This window comes from Planococcus citri, chromosome 1, assembly GCF_950023065.1.
Source record: "Planococcus citri chromosome 1, ihPlaCitr1.1, whole genome shotgun sequence".
NCBI lineage: Eukaryota > Metazoa > Arthropoda > Insecta > Hemiptera > Pseudococcidae > Planococcus > Planococcus citri.
The window spans coordinates 40640993-40662330 of NC_088677.1; the positions used below are offsets into that span (position 1 = coordinate 40640993).

General features: G+C 32.4%; 1 protein-coding gene across 3 annotated transcripts in view; it reads left to right on the forward strand.

Annotated features, from left to right (window-relative positions):
• Window positions 1-21338, forward strand: part of LOC135831928 (LIM domain transcription factor LMO4-B-like) — a 105864-nt gene that overhangs the window by 39508 nt on the left and 45018 nt on the right. For 2 of the 3 annotated variants that reach the window (XM_065344793.1, XM_065344795.1), the window contains exon 2: window positions 4558-4588. The exons of the other annotated variant lie outside the window; for it this stretch is intronic. The gene's annotated coding sequence lies outside the window, so the exon portion shown is untranslated. The remainder of the gene's footprint in view (window positions 1-4557; window positions 4589-21338) is intronic. 3 annotated transcript variants of the gene reach the window in all.

The window sequence follows — 21338 nt, forward strand, 5'->3', positions numbered from 1 at the left end:
TTTTTGTAGTGCAACTCCCTCTGGTGCGAATTCATATCCCTTATTTTCAGATATGTCTTTTCGTTGTTGTAATTTTACTTCACAACATCCGTTCGAAAACTACAGTAGGTGGTTGTTAGGTGGTGCGAGGTGTTAGTACTTTTATGGGAACTCAGTGCTTTTTCCGTCGTGATGATTAACGTACGTTTTTGGCAGATCAAATGCCTAGCAGCTGTTATTGACGGGTTGTTGACTGATGCACGTACACAATTAAGATCATTTTCAAAATCTGCACTCGTATGTTGACAAAATTTCTCCCGTTCGAGTATTTCAAATGATTAAAAATGGTGATAGGATGTTTAGTGTGTTTTAAAAAATATAGCTGATGTGATCTGGTTTAATGCGGTTGTACGTGGTTAGCCTGGCTAATTTTTTAACTTGTTGTCATTTATAAATTTTGAAAATGGTTTTTAGCAAATTGAATTTTGGTCTGGCTCCTTCCTTTACATTTCTTGATCATTGATCATTGATTTTTTTCAAAAATTTTTGAACGATAAAACCGTAATTTTATTATTTGATTAATGTTCGTTGATATTAGGTTTTAGTTTAAGTTATGTTTTCCCTCAGAATTATTTCAATGCACTCTCCAATTGATATACCTACATATTTATGTCGAGTAATAGATAATAATGTGGACTGCTTATTATGTACAAGTAAGAATTATTATATTGTTTCTGATACTAAAAAGTGGAAATTTTGTTGTGTTGTTATAGTGAAACCTGTAAATTATTAGTTTGGTACTCTAGCGACGAGGCACGTTCGTAAATTATGAAAAATGTTAGTGCAAAAATTCACAATGGTTTTGAATTAGGCATCCGTAATTCGAATAAGTATATACGTTGAAAATAGTGCTCGGGTAGTAATAGGTAAATGAGTATCGAAGAATATTAAATGTTCGGTCAAACACGAGTTGAACTTGAATTTATCATTGTTCATCATTAAAAAAATCAAAGATTACGGTGGTTAGAAGTTTAATTTACAACCTTGAGGATTCAATTTTCGCGACAAAATTGTAATCAAATGAAAAAATAACTTTTCGTGATAGGTAAATAATATTTGCATTTAGAAACCAATATTCAATTTTCAGAGAATATACGCGTATTTCAATTCTAGAATTTTTATAGCTAGATGAAATATACCTACGACTGTTTATTGTTGAAGAATACAGAACATTCTATCGTACGTTTGTTCGAGTTTTTTTTCCTGTAAAATATTGTGAAAAAATTGGTAAAAATGAATAAGTGCCCATTACGAGCATTGTTTAGATTTTTAATCGCACGCTTATTGGATTAAAATCTGACAATACTTAGTGTAAAACGGACTTAAATCGTCCCTTGCGCGATAACAGCGGGGTACAAAACGTTTATTATTCTGGATTGTGTTTTTTGAATGTGTGTGTTTGTATGCAGTGCGTTTTGGTAGTGTATGCGAAGGGTAATTGAACGTAGGGTAGGAAAGCGAGGGTAGTCGCCGAATGTTTTCACCGTTGATGAGAAGAATAGGGAGTCGAGGACGAAGGGTAAGATTCATTTTAACAGACGAGGCTAATGAGAAACCGCTGCGTTATGCGCTTTTTAGGCTTACGATAGTTCGCTAGGGAATTTCGAAGTTTTCAAGGTCGTCGTGGAATTTCTGTCATAAAATGTCTGCGATAAAATTATCAGTTTTTTTCTCTCTCTAAATTTAATTAGCTTTGTACAAATTGATTTCGTGTTATATCGCTCGTAATTGATTACTTGCAGCGGTGTGTGGGATTTGAACAATAGAATAGGTGCGTTGGTATATTAATTAAGAACCAATTCATGTCGAATTATGTTCAAATGTCGTATAAGTTTCAAGTACACCGAGTAATCTTTTTTTTCATTCGTTACGTTAGCTCAAGTAAGGGCTCGAGAGTCGCATGTAAATCATTTAAACTCGTAAGTACATATATCGTTTATTCATTTTCAATCCATTCTCCCTTCTCCATTTTTTTATCTTACTCGAATGAAAATTCTTCGCTTCAATTGAGACGTCAACAGATTTATCGAATAGTGTAGGTATTATGCAAGTTGATCTCTGTAAATTTAGCGTGCTGAATTCAGACATTCTTGTGATTCAAATTAAACAAATGATTATCCAACATTAAATCATATTCGTATCTTATTATCTTGTACATATTATGATACATGTCTCGAAATACTTGTGAAGATGATGGGTGAAATTAGCTCCACTATCAAAATTGTGTACAATGGACGAGTATGTACTTATTTAACGAGAGTCTTGTAGTACTGAAAAATTTTGTATAGCAACTTTTGACTACCTAGAAACAAGTACATAAATTATGCAAAAGAAGTCAACTACTAGGTATGTGTTGATAATTTCATTATGCTTTAGGACCAAGAGATACTCGTAGGTATACACTCAATTGAAGATTATCCTACCAAAAGTCTTGTAAAAACCAATCCATTGCACAACAAAAAGTGTGACAAAAATCCAACACTTTGGGTTTACAATTTTGTTGAGCACCCTGTTTTAATTCAGAATACTCACTGCTTTTTGTTTGTATACTTTTTATGGATGACACTTAAAAGTAGGTACGTATTTAATTGATTAAAACGTCACAATTTCGGAATGATCTTCGATTACCATTCTTTTTTTCATGCTATCCAGGTTTCGTATACAGAGAAATTTCTATAAAAAATTTTCGTATAATTCTATTATATGTACATATTACATGTACACTTATTCGTACAAATACGATGAAAAGTACTTGAAAACAGATTTCGAATGGAGTTGTGAACTACGCACTTTTACAAACTAACTTGGAAATATTTTAATGGACTTCTAGAGTAAAAATGCTTGTACTTTTACATTAAGGGAAGCGAATCTCAAGAAGATAGTAGAACTATCGGGCATAGATGTTAACGATAGTATACTTCTTTGCAATACTTTTTCTGTGTACTTGATTTTAAAAACTCATTGAACGTATGTAAATTTTAAACGAATTTGTGATCAGTTACTCTGGTGTATTCTCGTATGATTCATTCGAAGAATAAGTGCCTATTGCAGAATCTAAAGACATAGACTAATGTACATACATTGTACACAGTATGAAAATTGTGAAAAGGTATGAAAACAACTTTATTTTCAAAAAATAAAGTAAATACTTGAATAAATCGTTGAAAATTTCAACACAGTAGGTATTTCTAATTTTCTACTTTAAATGAAAAAACGTAAAATGGTAAAATCGTTTGATATAGTTTTGAAAAAACATTTTACTATCAACAAAAAAACCTCATTTGTACCAAATTGATAATTTTCAGTATGTCAGTTGTCTTTTTTTTTTTTTTTTTTTTTGAAGGAAAAAACTGCGGGTTATTTTGCACCTTTGTGGTATGATTTTCAAATGAGCCGTTGATTTTTGTAAGAAATCAAGTTTACTTGATACGTGACTTTGGTTTGTGAATTTCTAAACGTACTCGTAGGCATCCTATTTTAACGTACGTATGTAGTACGACGTACGTCTATGTACCTATAAATACTATTGTATGCGGTAACTTTGCACAATTTTTTCATATAGTTCATTTGTTTTTAAGATTTAGATAGTTGAAATATTTAGTTAGCTGGCTGTTCTCTGTAAAAATCTGATTCCTCGAATCAAATTTGGATTCCCAAAAAATTAATTTCTAATATTTTCAAGTCAACTTTCGATGTCCCAAATCTCATCCGTCAAGCGTCAGATGAATGGTTTTACAATTGTGTACAGAATTTCAAGAACATGGCTTTTTGTAGGTAATTACCTTTTAGGTGTTATATTTTTTTTTGAAAATCTACACCGTTAAAGCATTAAAAAGTTTAAACTTTCATCGTTTTAATACATTTTTTTTAATTAGTAGTTTAACGCAGTTTAAATGGGAACATAAATTTTCCAACTCTGCAGGCTTTATATTAGAACACTTGTGACATTTGAAATAATGAATGAGTTTTAAAGTATTTGTATTTAGTTAGGTGAAAAAAAAGTTGAGAGTATGCGTGCTTGGATCACGTTTAAGTTAGAAAGTAACGGTTAGAACTAAAACGCGTTTATTCATAATATTTTATCACCAAGTTAATGGAGGTAACGGGATATTTAAAATCTATTAATTTTTTTCATTGGTTGCGTTTAAAAGAATAATTATACATCATTTTTTTCACCATCGATGATATTCATACTTCGAAAAACAATTTATATTGTGTAAGAGTTGATTTTTAGTCGTTTACAGTGACGTTGGTAAATTGTATTGGATAGATTGTATTGGTGCTCGTACCTACTCGATAGTTTGTATAATACGTATCAACTACTCGTACGTATAGCAAAGTAACCTATGGTCAATTTTAAATTACTCGACGCTCCTGTACGTTTAATGGATTCCAGATACGTTCGTTTTAACTTAATTGCAAAAGTTTATGTTTATGAGTATCTAAGTACGCGTAATTTTATTTACCTATACCTGGAAATCAATTTTTAACAAAAACACTTTTTTTTGCTTGTTATAGGATTACATCGTGCAGCTGTCATCCTGAATCGGTAAGCTGATTTTCTGTTCATATTATTTACCATTTACGACGGTAAGACAAATTTTAGTCGCTTTATCTCGAATTTTTGTACATCGTTTCTTACGCTAGGGGAACTTTTTTTTGTTGGTTTCTGTGCAGAATTTCAAATTTTTAAGAAAAGAATGATATAGATAGGTACACAAAAATAGCCCATTTATATATTTGTACTTACAATCATTTTTGTTGAAATTGAAAAGATGGAAAAATTGTTTATTCTAATCCCTCGGCATACTTTCCTAGAGCTTAAAAATTTCTTGAAAAAAGGTGATCTCCTTCCGGTAAAAAAATGAATTTAGAGTCAGTTGAAATTTCCAAAAAAATCGAAAATGAAAGAATTTCGATTCATCTGAATATAGTGTAGATCTTTTAATAGAAGATTGCTTTAAAATCTTTCAGGCTTATTCTCATTGCAAAGTAAGAATGCATGATTAAAAATTTATCATTTTTGAAAGAAATGTAACTTTCCCTAGAAAAGTGGCAAAATTTCGTGTTGAACGTTCAAACAATCAGGTTAACAGCGTTGCTTGATTGAACAGTGAAAAGTTCATGTCTGGTTGAGATTTTTGTACGATCGTATTTGTTTTCGGCGTTACTCCATCCGCAAATTAATGAACATCGGCGCCATATTTAGGGAGAAGTGTGGGTTTTTTTCGAGCGTTTTGTCTGAAACGAAATAATGAAATTTGTGGTTCATCTTCAAAGGATTAAATAATATTTTGTAAGTTATGCAAGTTGGTTATTTTACAGTAAATTGTTTAACTGAAGGACTTCGTAATGTTAGAACCTTCAATTTCAACGCTATATTAAATTCGGCGAGAAGCCTTTTGATGTTTTAATGAAGATGTTTGGGTTGGGCGTTAAAAGCTTGTACATATAATTAAAAAACTTTCTCAACTATAACAGATTATAACAAAAATGAAAGTTTTGTTCAAGGATACAAAAGCAAAAGAAAACCAAACGATATTAACTATACGATATTGGTTTTCTTTGTTTATAGTCATATATTTTTCATTATATGTACCTACCTAATACCTATAGTCTTTTCTTAATCGTGAAAATTTATTGAAATAATAGCTTCGTTGAGCAGCAACTCATTTTATTCCCTAGGGGTGACTGGTTTTAAATATTGAAATATTTGCTTTATTGGCAATTTTTGGCATCAATTTTACATATCATATTTCGTGATGTTTAGGGCGCTGGATGGAATCTAAAAATAATTAACGTCATGAGTGAAACTGAAATTGAGGAAATCATCTTGAATTTTGAAGCTGATATTGAACTTGGCAATGATTGGAAAAGTACTTACCTACTACTTACTGGCTTTGCAGACAATGCTAAAGTTGAATTTGTCGTACTTGACAGACAAACGTTATTAGGTAATGTGATAATAAATATCGTATCTTTGTTTTCATTATCACACAATTCCCAGTATTTCTTCATCAATTCTTACTTCGTAATGAAAAATGTACATATCTATATGTAATATGCTCTAAAGATAGCTTGTGCGTTTCAGTGAGGAAAAAAAACAGTTTTTTTGTTTGATTTATTAAACGAGTAAATATTGAATTCAACACTCAATCTATCAAAATTTTTCGATTAATAAACGTAATAAAAGTGTAAGTACCGATTCTGAATCAAGAAGTCAAGCAAGGTAAAATACGTGAAAATATAGCTTGAAAACGAATAACTTGGAGCCGGCAAAATGTATTTGTAAACAAGGGGGAAAAATTACTTGGTAGGTAAATTGTCGTTGAAATTATATGTACCAGACTTGATTCCAAATCTGGTTAAACCTTATTTAACGCGAAGCTATGAAAGAAATGGAGACGAAGTGATGAAGAAATTAATAAGCTTACACAAGTTGATGGATTTTGTTAAAGGAAGATTAGCGAAAAGAGGACGTATGTTATTTTGAGGGTTACGTCAAGTGTCTGTAGTTAAGTGGACTGATTATAAAAGGAGGTAAAGACCGGGACGAAATGAAAGTTTTAATTAATTAAAGTGGAAGAAACATCTGTTCGTATCAGTTTGCTAATTACCGCGTCATGTTCAGACTTTGAAGAGATACCTCAACTAGTATACAAACGTTTCAACGTTTGAATTCATGTGTGTTATGCTATATTTGAAAGTGGTGTGTAAGAGGGGTGGAATTTCATCGGGGGGAAGTACCGTACAACTTTGATATTGCTTATATTTTTCAAAGTTTTCTGTCAATATTGCTAAATTTAATTGGAAATTACTTTTAATAGAATCTATCATTTCTTATGTACTTGACGCATTGAACTCGCCCGTCTTCCGCATTGTTTGAAGAATATAATTCACTCTTTATGCTTAATTTCAAAAAAAAAGATCTCGTGAAATGGGAAAGAAGACATTTTGAAAAGCGAAATGGATTAAATTTTGTAATTTTTTGAATACAAAATTATACCATATTCGTCTAAAAACCCTCAATGCTAAATATTTTTAGCTGGCGTGACTATTTTACGTTTTTTATGTATGTACTTACGAATTTTCGAATTTTGGATTTGTAAAATGCTGTGTAGAAATGTGTAAGTAACAACTTAGCTTCTCGTGCACTTTTTTTTTTTGAAATTTCTATTATTCATCTGAAGATTTCAACCGAAATTTCATCAATCATTGATTATAACAGCAAAACTATGTCATGTAAATACTTATTCTTACACGAATTTTGGATTGAAAAAATTTCATTTTGAGTGAAATTTTTATATGTAGGTAAGGTAAGTAGCAAGCGAACGTGTACCAGTACCTACCTTAACATTTTGGCAATTTGTTGAAATTCTGTTTTGGAATTTGAAAGTAAAAAGAAGATTTTGGCATCCCAATTCAAAATGAAAATTCTTCGCTAATTTTCGAATTCAAATTCTCAAACCCGGGTTTAAAAGGAATTCGAATTCAAAATTTATATCCCGGTACTTTCGGTCGAATCAGCTAAATTTTTATGCTCAAGCAAAATTTCTGGGAGAAAAATGTTGAAAACTTCAAAAATTCTGCGTAACAATCTCTTGGGATTTTTGTAATCTTCAATCTCTTTCCGAAATGGAATTTTTTACATTCACAAAATTCTTTTCAAATAATTGTGGTTCTGATTTTCAAAATATTTCCAGATGACGAAATTTTAGTTTCAAATGTACGTCAACATGATCCATGATTTTTAATTCCTCGTTTTAATTAATGTTTAGAAACTAAGAAACTCATTTCGAGCACTTTCTCCATTTCCAAAACGAGAGTTAAACCAGACCAACTTTTTTTTGTTACAATACCTAAGTGACAAATTAATTTTAAAATTTGCATTTCAATGTGAAAAACAGCTATTTTTGCTGTAACATATCCAAAAATTACGCATGTATAGGTAACGTTTATATACGAGTATGACCTTTCATTTTTTGTTAAGTAATATTTGTAAGGTATCACGCCAAATGTAGTCTGCTAATTAATTAAAATCAACTAATTCCAACGACTTGAGCTCGAATTCTCAAGAATGAAATTTTCGTTCGAATAATAATTAAATTTTTGATGAAAATCGCGTAAATATGTACCCACTCTGATCAATTATTTAATTGTGTAATATGTATTTCGAATGCCCTTTTCCCCCTCGGTATTAGGCTTATGCATTGTGTCGGTATCAATTGGTATCTCAATTAATACTCAACAGGATGTAAAACATTGTAATCGATTTTTTGCTTATGGCGTTGAGGTTCTTTTTGTATTCAATCATTGTTTCATCAATCGAAGAATTACAGCGGATCGATAAGTTTTAGAAACTTGTTATACTATACAGAATTGTTGCGATGTTCGTTTGTTACCGCTGATAAATATACTAATTAATTGTGTCCGACTAATATTAGTGAGTTTTGCCAATTACTGTTGTCCTTCGACTCATGTATATGGTAATTATTTTGCCGCCTGACCTTCTTTTTAATTTGTGCGCTTGTAACTTGTTTTTCATTTACACTGATGCTGGTCGTTATTTCGCTATTTTTCAAAAAAAATGTATATTTTGGAACTCTTGACGCGTTGTTAGAATGCGATTGTTCCATTACTTTCGAATTAAGAACGCATTTGTCGAATTCATGCTTATGAAAATACGGATAAAAATACATTTTTTTTAGCTTTTGCAAAATCTCGATATAAGGGATTTGGTATTTGGTGACCCAGTGAGGGAGTTGAAACTCACAATATTTTTTGACCTGCTGGTTTTTCAAAGAATTAATTCGATAAATTTCCCATACTTATACAGTGTCTATTATAGTTATGTTGGTGTTAAGTTGATCTAAATACTGACGTGTTTTGTAAAATGATCCGGGGAAAAACTGAGAAAAATATCAACTCATCGTCTAGCAATCTTGATAGATATCTGTGAGAAAACAGTCGTAAGTTTTCCCCCCAGAATACATAAATGAAAGCTACCAAATTGAAAGCCCAAATTACGCTTTAATTTCACGTATAGGATTCTTTTGATGATTTCATTATGAAAACCGAAATGCCTCGCCACACCGCGCCCCGTTGTTCGATTGGCGCTGTTTTTAAGGCTATTACCATCGCAATTTTTCGACGATAAATCGATGTTTTGTGGAAAAACTGCGAATGTTGTCTTTTTTTCTGTGGAAAACGCGTAGAAAAAACACAACGCTTGTACGAAATTTTGCGCTTCAAGAGAAAGCATAAATTCACAACCTTCGGGTGCACAAATTTTCTCCATACTGGCCTTTTGCGAAATAGGGATATGAAGAAGTCATATGGGTTATCATTTCGGTGTATAGAAAGCTTCGCCGTTATTTCACCCTCTTTTTCGAGCGGTTAACGGGTAGCGTGGAAAAAACAAAAGCCAACTAACTTCCCAACCCCACCAACTCTATGCTGTAAAATTTAACGTTGAATTAATAGACAAAACTGTCAAAAACAAACCCAACGACTCTTTTGTGCGCGGTGCATTCTTGCACACATACACGAGCACAAATCTTTCGAAATAATATTAAATTTTCCTACTTTTTTTTTTGGTATGTAGTTATGATTGCTGTTGTTTTATGTTTTGCGTATTATGAAAATAATAAGGGCAGTTTGGTCGTATGAAAATTATTGAATTCAATTTTCGAAGCTATAAAGTCAAACGCCACAGTGTTGGTATAGACGGGTTGAAAAGCTCGTAATATACTTACTTGATTTTTACATCGCGAATAAAACTTATCATTTATGATCAATATTTTTTTGTCGATGTACATTCCAATATTTTTACATGTCTTAGTACAACGAACCGATTTACTATAGCGAAGCATGTGAGTGGTATGCAACTGATTTAGAATTTTTAAATTGAAAATTTTATTGTATTGTGGTTCAAGTCCAGTACTTATGTGTACGTGGTTGGGTATCCATTTTCGTGATTTTATTTTATAATATCAACATAAAGAGTTTGACTTGTTTATGTCTTTGATTTTGAGAATACCTGATCGATTGATTCCACTACATTTATTGTAGCCGAATCGTTTGGGTTTCCGGCCAGAAAACAATTTTTTTAACCTGCTCTTCAATTGGAATGAAATTCAGCTTTCGTTCATCATTTGAATGGCGGAAATGCAAAGGGTGCTAAGTGCCAAAAACGGTTTTTTACAGAAGAGTGTAAAAACGAGTTTGGGTAATACATGGAAAGCGCTATCTTTTAGTTTTTATTGATAGTACATGGTCAAACATTTCTTCAAATGTGACACAACTAGCGCATGTACTACACACATGATATACATTGCTTTGAAGGTGAGAAAACACCCGAAAAAAAAATAGCACTTAGCACCCTTTGCATTTCCACCATTCTTTTGTACACAAAAGAATGACTGTTGCCCTGTATAATATAAATTTTTTTTCAAGTTGGAAGGGGTAAAAAGAGAAAGGGTGTCAAAATTTTCAAAAATGAAAGTTTTTCAATGTGGATTCTAATGCAGCTTCTGAATACAACAAAAAAAAGTTTTATTGCAAAATAGTCTATCTTCAAAAATGATTTCGTTGCCTTTGCTTCTTCAAATTTCGATGATGGGCTGTTTTGTTTTGTTATTAGTGTTATTACTTTTTTATGGTTCAACTTCAAAAGTTATCCTCTGGAATTCATGTTCGAAGCTGAAAAATTCGAAAATTCAATTTAATATAACTTACATTTTTTTTTTGAAAATTGTATTTTTTGGATTTTTTTGCTGTGACTCTTTTAATTTGGTAAAAACTCATTTTGGCTGGAGTTTTGGGGACTTTTTAAATGTTATCAAAGTTAAACGCCAAAATCCATCCCTGAAATGTGCATTTTGAGTATGTATTTTGAAATTATAGCGCCTTCCAGTTTCCAGAGTATGCGAATTTAGAGTGCAGTGAATGTTAATACATACCTCTCTAAGCTCATTTTTAAAAAAAATTTCCAATCAGCAACTATCATTTTTGTACCCAGTAGCGTACAGTGGGATATGTCTTTGTCCTTGAGATTGATATCCCTTCACCAGATACTCTGTATCATTGCATATCAAAGTTTTAAAAATGCGTATAACAGATTAAAAATCAATTTTTTTAAAAAATAATCCAGTTATACCGAGGCCCTTAAATTTTTTACCCTGTGTTAATCTTAAAGTAATTGACCACCACTTATCATGCAATAAGTAGGTACAACATGCAATTCTGTCAATTACAAGTTTTACCCAAATGAGGGAATGGACATTTTACGTCGAATTTGGTTTCGAATGGTTTTTTCCCAACATTAACATATGGTGGCTGTATAATATTTCGTTCATTCGAGCACGCCTTCGTTTTGAACCCTTCGTATACGCGAGAAACGAAGCAGAAAAGTTGTTTTTGTGGAAAGCGGCGGCGTCTCTCATGCAATGACCAGCTTTTACCGGTAACCGTCTAAAAAGTGTTTAACGAGTTTGACGTTTAATTATATTTCGTAAAAGTTCTCTAATTTGAACTACAAGCGATATCGTTTATTTTGCTTTTTACAGCACTATAGTGACATTTAGAGCAGCGGTATGGTGTACAGGCTGTTTAATACTTAGCAGAAATGTACAGCCGTGAATTTATGATGCGGTTAATTTATTTGAAATATAATTACTTTCGTAGTATGTTCGAAGCGATTTATTTTTTATTACTTATCAGATTTTACTATGTACTTAAACATTTTTTGTAGGTTATTGTGTGCCCTCGTGAATATTTTACATAATTATGAATTTGTCAGGAACCAACGTAAGAGTGATCAAAACACGGTGGTGATCAGTTTGAAAGTCTGAAAACGCAGCAGTGTTGAAACGTATCGAACCAATTCCGTGTTTTTCTTAAATATATTTCAAAATTGAACCAAAAAATGGATCAGTTTGATGTGATGAAAACTCCTGAAAATTCGTGGAAAGCCTCCAAATACTCGTGACATTTTTTCTAAAAAATTGGTTAGTGGTTTGGAGATAATTATTCTAGTTTTTTAAATCGATTCGCGAAAAAATTTAAAATCCGTCGCTACCGAGTACCGACAATATTATGGTACATATTTGGTTTGAAATATAGGTATGGTGAGTTTTTCATGGGACACCCTTTGTAATAACTCATGTGTGTACATACTTTAAATTTATTCGTATGAATTAGTTTATTATGCGGAAGAATTCTCGTAATTATTTTTATACGCTTTTAAAACGAAGAAATCGAAAAGAGGAATACAGTTGATTAATTGTAGTTTAATGTAAAACTTGGGGTGAATGGTTCAAGAATCGAACCTGGAAAAAATACCCGGCCGCTTATACGAAATCTTACTGCTATCCATTATACACACATACTTACATATAATCGCGTAGCCATGTTAATCACATGACAAGGTGTTTTTAATTGCTTTTAAAAATTGAAAAACCTGTAGCTCTAATAGCCGGTGTTGAAGCTGTCAAAATTGACGATAACAATGATTCGAATTAATAGAACAGGCATTAAATTACGTTTATTGATTCGTGTAACGAATTTGCGTTTACAAATTGGGTTAAAAGTGGTAACATCGCTGTGATAGTGAATACCAATTGTAGTTTCTCTGTCTACCTAGACCTACCAAGTGCATGTCTATACTTAATTTAAAACGGAAAACAGCCGGTAATAAATTTATAAGGAAGTATCGGAGAACAGAGGATTGCAAAACGTTATAATTTATATTGTAGAAATGCATCGAATGGAGGCCTTTGCGTTTGAACTTGAAAACAGCTCGAATGGTCATCAGGTTTGGCGAAATTCAAACACTTTCGTGAGGCTGAATTTGATGACAATTATTCTCATTTATACACTAACAATCCGGCCAATCTGTTTCAAATTCTATCCCTGAAACTGCCTTTATGCTGTTGCCGAAGCTGGTTGGTTTAGTTGCTTAACGATTACGACACTAATTAACGATGTATTTTAATCAATGTATGCTCATGTAAGATCTAATTAACTCTAAACACAATCGAATAGCTTGCTTAAGGTTAATCAACTTGTTTGAATTTAAGAATCAAAGGAAACCTTTGAAGAAAAAAATACCCTGCTATCTAATTGGACGATTCCGCATACATCTTGTCATTACCTAATTAGACTTTACGATTTAATTGATTTATTGAATAATAATTATCGCCAAATGCATGAAATTCTTAAATCTTGGTATGAAATAGGAGGGGAAAAAGGTCTAAAGATCGACCATATAGATTTGTCGTCCAAGTAGGTATTTATTATTCATTTTCGATCGTTGGTTTTTCGTATATACAAAGCTTCGTGCTAATTAAAATTGATTCTAATAAATCAACTGCAAGGTAAACGGTAATGATTTTTCTTTTTTGTCATTGCTGGGATTTTTTTTATATAATAATTTAGTGAAACCATTTACGGTCATTGAAATGTGGAAAAAAGTACCCATTCTGCCCTCATTACGAGTATATAAGTGTACGCAGAGAAGTTTTTTGTCTCCGATGTATAAAGACGAGCGCTTGCCGTTAAGGACTAGTTTGACTGCAAATAACAAATTCAAATTCCTGTATGGTGACTACAAAACGTTAATTAGATTTACAATTGAGAAGAGGACAAAAAAATCCGCATTTTTCCCGGTTCATTATTTCATTTGGAGCTGCTGGTGCCGTTCTGTTGCTTTTTATTATTATTCCGCTCGGATATATGTACATGTATATGTTTTTCTTCTTTTTTTTTCTTATTAGAAGCTGAGTTAGAAAAAGAAAAAAAAACGTTCCAGTTTTAATAATTGATCTGTTTTAAATGCTAATGATTAAATACCGAAATATTCGAAAAAAATTGTCACAAATTGGTCAAGGTACGCCGCCGCCTCGCATATCACAGTGATTCAAATGATTTTCGTTGTTATTTTGAAACTATAATTGGCTAGGTTTCGTCAATAATTTCGTAAGATTGGATTAATTAATTCATTTGTCGTTTAATAGCGACAGCCAAATGAAACTGAAACGGCCAAAACAGATGATGAAAAAAATGAAATACTATTTTTCTGCGAAAGACGGTAACAAATGTACCTAATTGCTTTGTCATCACTGGAATTTGAACATTGGTTGATTATAAAGCCATGATACATTGAGTTTTCCATATAAATTATGTAGTTCTCAGTTCAATCATATTACATTTTTTTGTGGAATTTTTTTGTGTTTGATGCGTGATAATTTCACTCGGTATTTTTTTTATTGGTACATTAAATTTACCAACTCACCTAAACATCTGTGATAATTTGTACATATTTTCGAGAAGTTTATCTCGAATTCTTGTGTAAAGTATCTATGTAGGTGTAGGTATAGTAATACCTGTATTGTTTGTGGAATGTAAATTCTGAAAATTGATCAAATCAAATCGAATATTTGTTATCATAAATTCAACTAGGGCATTTCAATAAATGCCGAAAGGATTCTTAGAATAGGATGTAACACGTCGAGTGAATGGGTATTTATCTCTTGTACGTACAACACTTCCGAGGTGAAATCAAGCATCCACGCGTAACCATCAGGTATTGCTAAATTTAAAAAAATGAAATAACAGATTAATCCTAATTTCCTATTAAATAAAAATCATTATCGAGTTCGAGTCATAAGATGTGTTCTTTTTACATGATTTTGGATTCTATGTACTTTTAAAAAAAATAAATTTTCCACATGAGCCTTAACTGGACTGAAATCATAGTAATTATCTACTTGATTGGTTCATTGAATGCGAATAATAATTGCTATTGTCTGTTACGTAACTTATTCAAAATTGAAATTTGGATGGAAATATTACTCCTCATGTTCCTAAAAAAAACGAAATCGACTAAAAAGTGTTTTTCTACCACTTTTAATTTTTTTTGACCGTGTTGTACCAACCCCTTTTTGAGTTTCAAAAAATTCTGTTCCTGAGAATCAAGTTTTTAAAATAATTTTGTCGTAGTTACGTTCCCATTTTTTATTTTTGCAAATTTTCGAAATTTTCAATGCCAAGAAGAACTCAAAAAATACTGAAAAAAAAAAGATTAATTCGTTCAGTACAGAAAACATTAATTTTTGGGTTTTGAATTGAAAAAATTCGACACGTACGTAAACGTAGGTATATCTTATACATATGAAAACCTCGTTACCGTATACAAAAAACATTGTATCGATTGGAACAATCGAAAAATTCGCTTTTTAAAGCATCCATCATGTAGCATCGGGGTAGTAATTTTGTTACGGTAAAATGCTAACCGAAATTTAATTAACGAAAAGAAAAATTTCGTAAATGGAAAACATTCTCATAAGTAGCATTCCCTAACTTTATCATTAAATACACGTTCTACCATTCCCCCACCGCAGATGATACGGTAAAAGGTGAACATTACAGCATATAAAGCGGCAATAGAAGAAGGGTTACCGAATAACTCGTTTATTAAAATTCCTCCTGGCGTCACTTACTTCGCTCTTCCTCGCGTTTCGCCTCTCCCGATAAGAGACCAGGGAATCCCTTACAAGCAGCACCTTCTCTATCCGACGCACACACGCAGATCCCTCTCTTTTCGTTTTAATTAGTATATGTATTCCTTCACGCGAACAGGGCTCCACAATACGGCGTCCGAGCCCAGAGCTGAGGTCCTTGCCGAAATTATTTTCTGTTATCAACCCTTTATCGCGCTCGCGGTATTCGAAAGCCTCCCCCGGTGCAGCGTCCCGCACACACTGCAGAAGCCGCACCACCGCGCCGGGCCTGGGTCGATTTAACGTTCATTTAAAATTAATTTTATAAGTTTCGTTTTATTAAATTTCGGATTTCATCGGTTTTAAATGAAATTCTCCACGTAATAACAACGAAGGCAGGGCAGATTTAATTGATACAAGTGTGTGCGTGCGTGTTATAAATAAAAGGCCATTCTTCGGTTTTTACTCTGTAGTACCTCTACCTACTATACGCTGCATATACTTGAACGTTGCACCATACGAATACAATTTTCGCTTAAATGATTACAAGCAGTGGCGTTAAAAAACGAAATATTTTCAAATTAGACTAGCCTGCGTATCGAGTATTCGTTAAATTAATTTTTTACCCCCAATTTAGCGTACTTGAAAGTTATACTCGCGTTGAGATGAGTTTAATTAAGGCCAATTATTCGACGATCGAACCCATGTTCAGCGTCAGTTTACTGCAGCATCGATAATTTCATATTTTTTCTTTTCAAATTTCTGTTCCTTTTTCCTTCTATTTCTCGTAGCCCTTCTCCAACTACGCCTGTGTCACCACGAAATAATCCCACGCGGCATATGCATACCTACTTTACCTACAAGCTATGCGATTATACCTACTTTTACCTTTCGTACGTAATAATATGCATATGTGTTCCTATTTAATGAGTCACTGAATTTGGTTTTAACGGATGCCGAGTCGGATACTTTGGTTACGAGTTGGGGTGCGCTATTATTAACTATAATTATAATGATTTTTGCCAATGAGTCCGCCACCTGGAAGGCAGATGTTGAATGTCAATCAAAACACGTATTTTCATTCGAATACAAATCTTCATTTTATAGTGTTTCGGTGAATGGTTACTACCATAACAATGGCAATTAGTTATATTAACGTGGAGCTTCAAGTTGAAATATCAATTTATTTTGGCTATCAAAAAAGTTGTGTTCGTTTTTTTGAATGGCAAAAATTTTGAATTTCTGTCAAAATTTCTCTAACCAATCACTTTTCTCTGGGTTCTGAGAAATCTCTTCCTCATCTCTCAAGCAGCGTTATTCCCCTAAACTCATTTCTCAAAACGTTGAAAAACACTGTTTTCATTGAACTTTTCCCTGATTGAGAAGCTGCATACAATATTTTTAAACTTCGCGAAAGCTGTTTAAAATTGTGCATAACTCGATGGGACCGGAGAGGATTCTTCCTGAAAAATTACTATCAGAAGGGGTTCTGACGAAGATGCTTATCTTCATATTCCGATATCTGATTCAATCGTAAAATAATTCAGTCCAATTTCCAACAAGATTTTATGACTTGATGAAAAATCTTCTCTTTGCGGCCTAAATTTTTATTCTACCAATTTTTTAGTCGAAGTCTTTTCATTCAGAGAGTTTTTATTGTTGCTTAACTTGTGAAATGTAAAATTACCTTTTTTACTATCGTAATTATGATTCTTTTTCTTATTAATTTTTTGAAAATGTTTTCAAAAAGTGCTTTTGACTAATGTTCTTCACTTATGTTGTGGAGTTATATTTTTTTTTTAAAAATTCCACTTGCTTTATATTCATTTGTTTTGTTGGAAAAGAAGGATTTGAGCTTTTTTAAAACTTTCATTTTCCAAAAAGGTTTTTCTTTGAAAGCTCAACTTTTTTGTGATTTGACTAATTGGGCAGAGTGCCCTATTATTACACTCTTCAAAGTAATTTGTATCCCCAATATGGAAACCTAGAGAACCTCCAAAGTTAAAAAAATATTTTCCGGTTCCTAATGCTTACGATTTTTGGATGGAGGACGAACGAGGCGGAGTAGTTAAGTTGAATATCGCATTCCTTAGACAGTCACTCTTTTTTGAAAAAAAGTACTTCCCTTGCTGCATTGCGAGATTGTTTCATTTTTATATCGCTGTAGAACATAAATGCGGTTAGCTGGTACACCTTTGCTTAATTTGATAATAATGATCAAATAGGTATGTATACTCGTAATATCTCATAATTGTGCTATCCCAGCATTTTGGCGGTAATTATTTCAACTGTACCAACTACCTGGTACCTGGTATCTAAACTGCCGACATATCTCAGTGCCGAGTGCATATTTTGCGCCTTAGGTTAATTTGAAAAAAATTTCATGGGCTAGAAAAAAGTTTATAATGAGCTTGAATACAAGGAAGGTACCGAAAACAATCAATTCATCTCTAACTTGACCAGTTCTTTGTGCACGTTATCAGTGAACTAATGATTTTATTTGTAGGAAAAAAAACCTTCACGTGTTATATTATTTAATAAGCTTTGGTTCAGACGTGTTTACAAGAACCGGTTTACTTTTTGAAAAACTCAACGTGGTTTTTTTTCTATTATAGCGAAAAAAGATTTTATAACGCCGATTTGTTCGAACGTTTGAAGAAGAATAAAGGGTTTTATTATTCTTAAAATGTTTAATTTTTATACTTCTCATGATAGACGAATACGGAACGCGGTAAATATGTAGGTTGATATGTATAGCACAGTGTAGAGGTACGTCACCTGTTGGAGAATGAATAGGAAAATGTCACGTATTTTTCGAACGCTTATTATTACTTACTTGGGGTTTGATTTTTATTTCATTTTTTTTTTTTTTTTTTTTTTAGCGATTAGTTAGTGTTTGGTTAGTAATACGTCGGTTAAAAGTAACGTTTCAGGCGACTTATTACTCGCATTATCGCTCGGGTGTGTTTTCGAATAAATAACAGCGCGTTAAAATATCCAACCTGCGGAGAACCTTACCAACCCATGTTTTCAAAAGCTGAAGTGAGTACGAGTAAGGTACTGATAGGCACTTGTTTTAAGGTACACTAGTTAGTCGTTGACGTTCGATATAATTTTAATTTTCGGTTTAATTTCTCATTCATCATGGTAATTGTTTTTGAAGTAGGCTCTTTCATCGCCTTCATTTTTCTATGGGCATTTGCAGTGGTGCTGCTGTATAACGATGTCCCATGTCGTCGAGTTTTTAATGGTGCAATTTATCAACATCGCAGACCCGTTCTTCTTTGTTTCATTTTAATGATGTACTCCTTCCTATCTCTTGTACTTCTAACTATATTCGCCTTTATTAACGAGTCGTTGTCTGTTGCCCAGCGGCCGGATTTACCGAACGGGTTCAAAGGCGCAGTGTACATGTATATTTAACAAATATTTATAATTAGCGTACTGGGACAATGTAAATGATTATTGGTCGGTTTAATTTTCACTATGGCGTGGTGGTTTGTTAATTGCATCGATGTCAAGGACATTAGGAAGAAAAAAGCTCGCAATAATTACGGATTTTTTTCAGGCAACGCGTAAAATTATGATAAATTGTCGAGTTTTTATTTATCAAACGTGATTAGAGCTTTATTCGTTCAATTCGAACGAATTTGATTCAGATTTTGTGTCTTGCTGATTTATGATGGAGCCCTCTCCAGCTCCTTTCACCTTTGAATTACTGTCGCTTTTCATTTTGAACATTGAACCATTTTTTGAGGAGAAATGAGCACAGAAAAAGGAGCGACGTTTATTTTGAATATTTGGCGGTTTCGAAACTGAATCAGTAACACGAATTGACTGAAAAATTGAAAAATTTCAAAACACATCGAAGAGCAAGATTTTTAAATTTAAAACGTTCTAAATTGCTTTTCATGATCGCTACAAATTTCATTTTTCCAGGCCGTTGCCCTCTTTTCACTCGTATAGATATCTGCTAATGTTTCGTAGTTTTCAATTTTTCTGTCGACGTATCCGTGGATCAAAATACGAAAAATTTAATTGAAAATTTTTCTTTGTGAAAAGAGCATCAAAGGCATATCTTTAGGATATTCCCAGGTCGAGAAACTCGAGTAAAAGACTGGCGTTTAATTTCTTTGGCCCGGTATAAAGTGAAGAAAAGTCAAAAATTTTAATCGCTCAGATTATTAATTATCATTTTACATAATTATCTACAAAGTTTTTCTTTTGAATTATTGAAGCGTCTCAGCGATTAATTAATCTTAAGAATAATTGCATTGATTAGAAAAACAAAGCAGAACCACAAACTACTTTCGCTAGGAAAAAAACATACCAAATTAGATGAACGTGAGTATGAGTAAGGACTTATGATATCAAATGGAAAATTTGAAATGTCTGCGAAAGAAAAGATACATACGAGTACCTATGTACAACTGAGGATTTGCAAGACGGGGAATAAAAATTCCTGTGCCTATGATTTGTTGGTACCTCAAGTTACGAGTTTTATTAAAAAAATATCGTTCGTTATTCTCAATCTAAATTTTTTAGAAAGAATAAAAAATGGATTGTGCAACGAAAGTGTCTGAAAATCAAAATCAAAAACAGGAAATATGTTTTTTCCATTTTGAAAATCAGGCTCATCGTTAAAAAATAAGTACATAATATAATCCTATTTTTCAAAAAAACAATGAAAAATAAGAAAAAACCAAGTTAGTAATTTCGGTGATAGATCTTTAAAAAATTTGTTGAAATTTTGTTTTTTATTCTTTGCTGTGAGATGATTTTTATCAAGTACGTAAAATTGCTTAAGTAGGTACTGAGAGAAACATTCGTTCGTTTTTTTTCTGGGAGGGAGGCCGCTTGTAAAACTGTAAAATTGAGACCAAGGAAAATCAAAATGAAGTTGTGATATTCAATTCCACAAATTTGATGGATACTCTGTAAGTATTTTAACAATTTGGTGAATTGAAAATAAAAATCAATTTTTAAAATTCGATAGACTTGGACGACATCATCTTATCTTCAGAAACTCCCCAAGCAGTCGTAATTTCAAACTAAATTCTTATCATTGAGGCAATGTAAAGTTTTTGAATTAATAAAACAGCCTTTAAAATGTGAGAGTCGCATAAATTTGCAAAACTTTCAAGGTTGTATGTAAGAAAAGGTACAAATGACTTCTACTATGTCTTGGGAAATAATTAAAGCATATTTTGAATTAATTATTAGCATTTGATGGAAATTTGCTTTCTTGCAATCATCCATGAGAGTTTTGAAAATTTATTCGATTCTTGCAATAAAGTTGAAAGGTTCTGTTCAAAACGTTTCCAAAGATCTTATGGTGATAAGAATTCAGGTTGTAGAATAATTGTGTATTTTATGATTATCTGATATCGCCGTGTTTATAATAGAAAAGTATGGTTTTTGAATATATTTGAAACATTTTTGCCTCGCTTCTTCGAGAAAACTGGTTGTAAGTGTAATGCAGCTCACAAACACGTTAAAGTGTTTCATGATTGCAATTTCGCCTACTGCTTGAAAGATAGGCAATTTTATAAACGCCAAATAGCGTTTTGAAACTATACATAAATATGTACGTACTACGTACGTATGACCACGTTTCGTTACGAGTTGCGCTGATCTACAACTTACGTTAGCTATTTCAGCATTTATTTTTTTGATTTTTCTTGCAAAAATAGATGATTAAAAGTCAATTTTGAGGACTTGAGTTTGCAAGTTTGAAAACATTTAAGATGAAAAATTATTTACATTAAACCTACAATTTTAAGCGAAATTCATAATCGA